Below are 7,103 nucleotides of genomic sequence, written 5' to 3' on the forward strand. Positions count from 1 at the left end.
TAACCACGCAGTATACGATTGATCTCTGAACTACCCGGCAGCCGCCGCTACTAACCGCGTTGGGGGAAGAGGCGGCAGCTGAGCCTCCCATGGCTCCAAAGCGCGGCAGCAGCGCGGTGCCCCGCACGGCGCGCACGGCCTGACCCGGGGCCACGCGGGCGCGGATCTTTTCGCCATTCAGCGTGCAGCCCGGACCTTCCACCATCCTGGCAGTAAACGGAGCCCCGCACCGCAAAACGCCGAGCAAGACGGCGACGCGACGGCTTCGTTCAAATTTCCCGCCTGCTCGACTTCGCCGCCGCTCCGCCCAGGCATTCCCAGCGCTTCCGCCTCCGGGGGTTGTGTTTACGATCTCACGAGCAGAAGGATGGACGGTTGTGGGGAGGAGTTTCTGAACCTGGGTTCGGTCTCAGAAGCTGAATTCAGGCTTGAGTATTAGGGCTGCTTCTAAATGCAGAGTGCATTGCTACATCTTTCCCTTCGTTCCTCAAAAAGACCTTTGCTTATTCGCAGTTGGGCTGAAAGGATAATCAAATACCAAAGTCGTTTTCTTTTCCTTTAAAAATAAAATACTTAATCGCCTCCCTGCTTAGCAATTTAGAGCGGAATCCAACGCATGACTGAAAAAGTCCTACAACTCCCAGCTAGTATGACAGGCTGAGACATGCTGGAAGTTGTAGGGCTTTTTTCTCCCTGACTGAAAACAAGCGTAGGATTGTGCCCTTATGGACTGATTTTCAAGAGCACTTAGATTTGGGGAGCAACTACCCTGTCGGTAACGTATTTTCCATATCATGAAGTTCGTGTTTATTATAGGAGAAGTGGGTTCGCTCAGGAGGTAACTACCCTGAAGTCACTCAGCCTAACCTACCTCACAGGGTTGTTGTGAGGATGGAAAGGAATGGACCGTGTAGCTCTTTGGTGGAAATAAGGAATATGAATTAATGTAATTATTAATAAATAAGACAGATTTGATCCAAAAGCAGCAAAACCAGGTTAGCTTGATAAGGAACATTTAAAGTAAAAAAAAGTGGTTAAGCTTTTGATTTCATCAATACTCTTCATCGGATGTTAAGCAACAGCAGGGCTATTGGGGACGGTGTGTTTGTGAAGACAGAAATAGATGTTTCCACCAGATAGTTAGGATGGAGCTGTGGAGTAAGCAAACTACTGTAAGCTGTGCTTGCTAGAAGTCCTCTGCTCTCCCTTTGAAGATATAAATGCCAGAAATGATTCAGAATGATCCACCTCTTGCTTATTGGATTTGAGGAAGAGATGCTATATATGCAAGCATTTGTGGAGGTTATATAGTCAATGGCAGTCGTTCCAGCCCATTGCTGAAATTATATGTGTTGCCCTAAATCCAGGATTTGAACAATGGAGTACCTCCCCTCATTCCCATCAGGATACACTCCACAAAAAATCTAGACTGTGATACCTGCACATCCCTCTGGGCACCCAGCAAAAAACTATTGGTACCTATAAGAGCCAAAAGCACCCACTGCATATGTGAACAAGCGCCTAATATAGCAACAGACCTTTTGGTTTGCCATTTTACCATGGGAGTGGTGAAAGTTTGCTAGAATAACATATATACACACAAGGTTGCAACGCTGGGAGTTAATTCCATTGAACACAGTAGGTCTTATTTCCAAACATACATACATAAATTTAGGTTGGGCTGCACTACAGATAGCTCATATTCCAGAAAGCAATAAGATTTTAGGCATTCCAGTTGCAAGGGTGGAATGAAATAAGAGCCATGCTGGTTCAGACCAAGGGTCCATCTAGTCCAGTACTCTGTTCACCAGCTGTTGACCAGGAACCTACAAGCAGGTCACGGTGCAACAGGACCCTCCACCCATAACATGGCTGAAACATTTCATGCCTATACAGAAATCTCATGTTTGTTTCCATGCATGTGCTATAGGAGCAGGAAAACACAGTTCAATACTATGCATGTACTCAAAAGTTATCTGCTATGCATCCCCTAGTAAATAATTATAGGACTGCAGTGAAGCGTCTGTATCCGTGAATCAATACAGTTGTATTCTCATATACTTCTAGGACAGAAGCAAAGGATCAGAGTGGGCATTTGAGCCAGGCTGCTTCTTCCCTGAAAACAGTGATGAGTTTCACTAGGGCTAGGTTTGAGGTCAAAGAATCTCTCTCTGGCTGAGTTCAGACGACATGCTAATCTACGGTTGTTTCCCATTCTGTTCCTATTACCCTTTCCCCCCCCCCCCCTCCAGTTGATTAGTGTGTCGTGTGAACTCTGCTCCCCCACCCTCTCTTTAACTACATGTAATAGAGGTAATCTACAAACCAGATCTGGCCGCTAGATCTCAGTTCCCTCTTATTAGTCAAAACTTTAAATGGTTTTCACCATCCCTTCTATAGATTTCTGGGGGCCACTCTAGCCTCACTGTCTTTTGTTGTTCTGTTATTTCACCTGCCCATGATAATCAGCAGCCTTATTTTGCCATCACTTCAGTGTCCCTTGAGTCAAGAGGAAGGCTATCTAAATTGGTGCAATTTCTGTGTGGTGTCGAATGGTCATCCAATGTTTTATTGTTTTTGAACTCAAGAGCAGTGTTGAAGAGGGGATGATAAATGCCCCATGCCAAAGCGAAGAGGAGCAGACAGAATGCAGAAAGAGATGCGAGAGGGTGATGGTAGCAAGCCGACGGGCGTAGGTGGAGGGGTCGCCCGAAAGCTAATATAACACTTCAAGTTATTACAAGACTAATTCCTATGTGTCTCAAAGAAGGGCAAAATGATTTTGAAGATATCTTTTTATTGGACCATTTATGTTTGCAGCCTTGGCTAGCAAGGCTGTGTGTTTCATAGAATGGAGACGATATAATGCAGCAGCTAAGGAAAGGGGCTGTGAGGCAGAAGTTAAATCTCATCTCAGTCATGAACTCAGTAGGTGACCTTATGCAAGCCACTATCTCTCACTCTCAGTTCCCCATCTGTAATATGGGGATAATAATACTGGCTACCTTGGGATGCAATCCTATGCAAGGTTAGACAGAAAAAAGTCCTACAACATTTAAGGAATGCTGGGAGTTGTAGGACTATTTTCTGTCTAAACATGCAGAGAATTGCACCCTTAGACAATTATAATGGTAACAGTTGGGACCCGGAACAAAACCTTGCCATGTATGCCTGCTCCTTAAAGAAGTATGCTCCTGCTTAGGGGTGAACCAACCCTAGAACAACTTGTATTTCTGTTAAGGCCCCATGGTTATGCACCCTCCAAGGCCTTTCCCTAATGTGCGATAGCGTTAGAGGGTTTAGATTTGGGGCTAGCTGGCATGCCTCAATCTGATCGTGTTATATATAGGGCAAGTAGGGAGTCTAAAGAGTGGGAAAGCACCCCTTGTCCAGGATTCCCTCTTTGCCCCCCGCTCCACCTCCAATTTCTTTTATCTTTCTCTTGACTTACACATTCTCCTCTCTCATCTCACACTATTGCCCGCTTGTGCTCTTCGCTCCTCTGATGCCATGTTTCTCGCCTGCCCAAGGGTCTCTACTTCCCTTGCTCGGCTTCGTCCATTTTCTTCTGCTGCTCCTTACGCCTGGAACGCTCTTCCAGAACATTTGAGAACTACAAGTTCAACCGCAGCTTTTAAAGCTCAGCTAAAAACTTTTCTTTTTCCTAAAGCTTTTAAAACTTGATTTTGTTCTGACTTTATACTGTTAGTTTTACCCTACCCAGTGCCTGTTTACCCTACCCTGTGCCTGTTTGCATTCTCTTCCCCTCCTTATTGTTTTATTATGATTTTATTAGAATGTAAGCCTATGCGGCAGGGTCTTGCTATTCCATTATGTCCTGAAAGTTCAGAGGCCTTTGGCAGGCCATAGTTGTTTTGGGATTTGTTTGTTTATAATATTGCTTTTTCTTTAATTGACATGTTTCTACAAACCTAGGAAGTACCCGGAGTATATTGAAACCATTACTTTATTTTGGGGGTGGCCTTATTATGCTTCCAAATTGATAGGCACTCAACCAACTGAATTCGCTATTAGTATATACAAGACTTCCCCAACCTCCAGATGTGTTGGACTATAACACCCATGCTGGCTAGGGATGATGGATCATATATATTTTTCTATTATGCTGTAATGAAGACATGTTTTAAAATACAGAAAACTCATTTGCTTGAGGTCTGCTATGGTTAGCCAATCATAATCTTGTAAAATATGCTATAACAGTGGTTCCCAATTGGTGGTCTGTGGACCTAGGGGGTCCGCATAACCCACCCAGGGGGTCCGTGGCACCATTGACATATTCACCATTCATTTCTGGAGTCCACTGATGATGAATTCCTACCAGAAGTAAAATATAACATCACTGAGCACCTGCGACTAGCTTCAGAGATTACTTCCCTGCACCTAATCCTGAAAACACATGGATAAGGAATCCTTTTGAATGCAGTGATGTACAACTAACAACTCTATCTGCGGAAAAGCAAGATGTACTAGTTGACGTGACTTGTGATGGTTCATTGAAATCATTTTTCAAAGAATATAGAAAGGACCAATTCTGGGTGAAGGTTTCTCCTGATTATAAGAAGTTAGGTGAAAAAGCTTTGAAACATCTAGTTCCCTTTTGTTCCACATATCTTTGTGAACAAACATTTTCGCCATTTTGTTATATGAAGAACAAGCATAGAAATCGGCTCAATGTTGATCCAGATTTGAGATTAATAGTAGGAAATACTGAACCAGATGTGGAAGGGATTGTTTGGTACAAAAAGAGGCATGATTTCTCCCATCAAATTAGGTTTAGTAGCTGCTAGACATGTCATAATTTGTTCAATTATAAACTAGATGTTGGTAAAGTTAAATTCATCTTTATATTCCTAATTAAATCATTGTCATTTTTGCGTGGTAATATCACAAATATCACAAATTTTATGGTCTGTTTTTAGTATACCTAAAATCCTTTGTTTATTTTCTACCCCTTATTTTCTCCAAAAAATTGCTTCGCACAGGTAACTACCATAGAGATAACAAATTTTTCAAAAGTAGGGGGTCCATGGCTTGGCATTTGAAAAACAAGGGGTCCTCAGTACTTAGCTAATTGGGAACCACTGTGCTATAACATTCTTTCACTTCAGTGGTATTTCACTGTTTTCTTCCTATAAATTATAATCAGATCACAAATTTAACTCTAAGATTAAAAAATAATAATCAGCTGATGAAATGGTGCTCACAATCAAGGTTATAGTGAATATGTCCATAGCTTTCCCTTTGCCACCCCCAGCCGGTATGTCGCACCCACCACTATGGATGGAATAAATCAGGATGTACACAAAGAAAGAAAAAAGCAATCTTCCTTAATAGCAATTGCAATTCCACTTGTAGCATACAATGGAAGAGCAATGATTGGGTAGCACTAAGAACCACCTGTCTGGAACCAGCTATGGGAGCCCTCAGTAAGTAAAGGTTTCTCTGCCCTTAGTCTTTTTCTGCTGCTAAGAGAGGTGTTTTCTTTGCCTTTCTGCTGCTTTCCAAATGTCAGGATTCCAGTGCCCTGTTGCATGCCTTTATCAGCTGCTTGCATATGTGCAGCACTTCATTTTAATTAGCCTTGAGATCCAAGCCTCTGATGGAATAGCAGGGGTCTCTAATTATCTTCACAAACTAGTGATCTGCCCGGAAAATGAGGAATGAATAAGGCATTAGGCAGTCAGAGGCCAGTAGTACAATCAAGAAGAAAAGCCGAAAAATGGGAGATAAGGAAATCATTTTTTTTCAATGACTTATCAGATCTCAAATTAGTTTTAACAATTTTTGCATTTTTTTTTAAAAAAAGTCTGACTTTAAACATTGCCAGTGTGTCTTCTAAACATATCCAGCTGATGCTACTCACATAACATGCTTATGTATATTGGGATAACACTGCTATTTATGAAGCAACTATCTTGGCCAGATTTATTTAGCCATCATTATTTTCTGAAGATATATGTATTGGAAAAATAAGCATTGTTGTTATTAATGTGGCAGAATAGTCTTACTAAGATCTCTTAATTTAAAAGAAAACTCATTGTCATCTGTCTCTCTTAGACACAGTAATTACATTGAATCAATTTGATGGTTTTGACTGCTTTTGTGATAAAACGGGTAATGTCTAGCAGACATGCCATCTTCTCAGGCCAAGTTTCAGCCTATTTTATTGATACTGTGGGACCATCCACAACATCATATAAGTCAGATCCAGGGTTCTTGGGCTTAATGAGTGCTACTCAAGAGGTCTGGTGTCCATTGCTGTCAAAAACGCTTAATATTTCCCTCTGTAAGGTTATGGAGCCAGACGTTTTCAAGAACACATCTGCTATACCTCTGAAAGTAATCTGTTGTTTCTCTATCCTTTCAACACTGAATTTCCACCACCTCCTGTTAGATTAGTGTCTGTGTTATATTGAATGGGATCTTACAGATCCTGTAATGGAACAGTTCAGTGTCCCCTATAATACTTGCCTGTTGTGGTTGGCTCCCACTGGGTGTAGCTCTGGTTTTGTTCCATGTCCAAGTGATATTTCCACGTGTTGTTTTTAATTAAAAGGAAGCTGTTTATCATCCTATCTTTTCTACTGACCTAAGAGCAGAACCTGTTGAGGCAAGGAAGGTTGAGAATGTGCTCCACTGTTGGGACCCGCAAAGATGAAATATTTATTTATGTGCCTAAAACTTTTGTATCCTGTTCCTCAGCCCAAAAGGCTCCTGGAGTAGCTTTTATACAATCAATAAAATCAAGACAGCCTGCAGCCTTCTATCTACAAATACATGAAAACAGAAGGAAAACAGGGATGGGGAGGGAAGAGGGGGAAAGCAAGTAGACTTCCAAGTAGAACTGGTGGAATGGGCCTGCTTCCCATCTCATCTCCCCACTGCTTCATCCTCCTGGAGTGGCTATGCTGGTGACAGTAGCAATATTATAGTGTGGGTAGCTTTTCCTACTTTATTCCTGATTAGCATGGGAAGCATCAGGTAGTATACAGCAAGACTGCTCAGTCATTCCATTTTATTCTTTTCCTGGATGCGCTATATAGTAACAGCTCAATCTTATGCCTCTTTATTTGGAAGTCAAT

Source organism: Elgaria multicarinata, chromosome 10 (genome assembly GCF_023053635.1).
Source record: "Elgaria multicarinata webbii isolate HBS135686 ecotype San Diego chromosome 10, rElgMul1.1.pri, whole genome shotgun sequence".
In the NCBI taxonomy this organism is placed as follows: domain Eukaryota; kingdom Metazoa; phylum Chordata; class Lepidosauria; order Squamata; family Anguidae; genus Elgaria; species Elgaria multicarinata.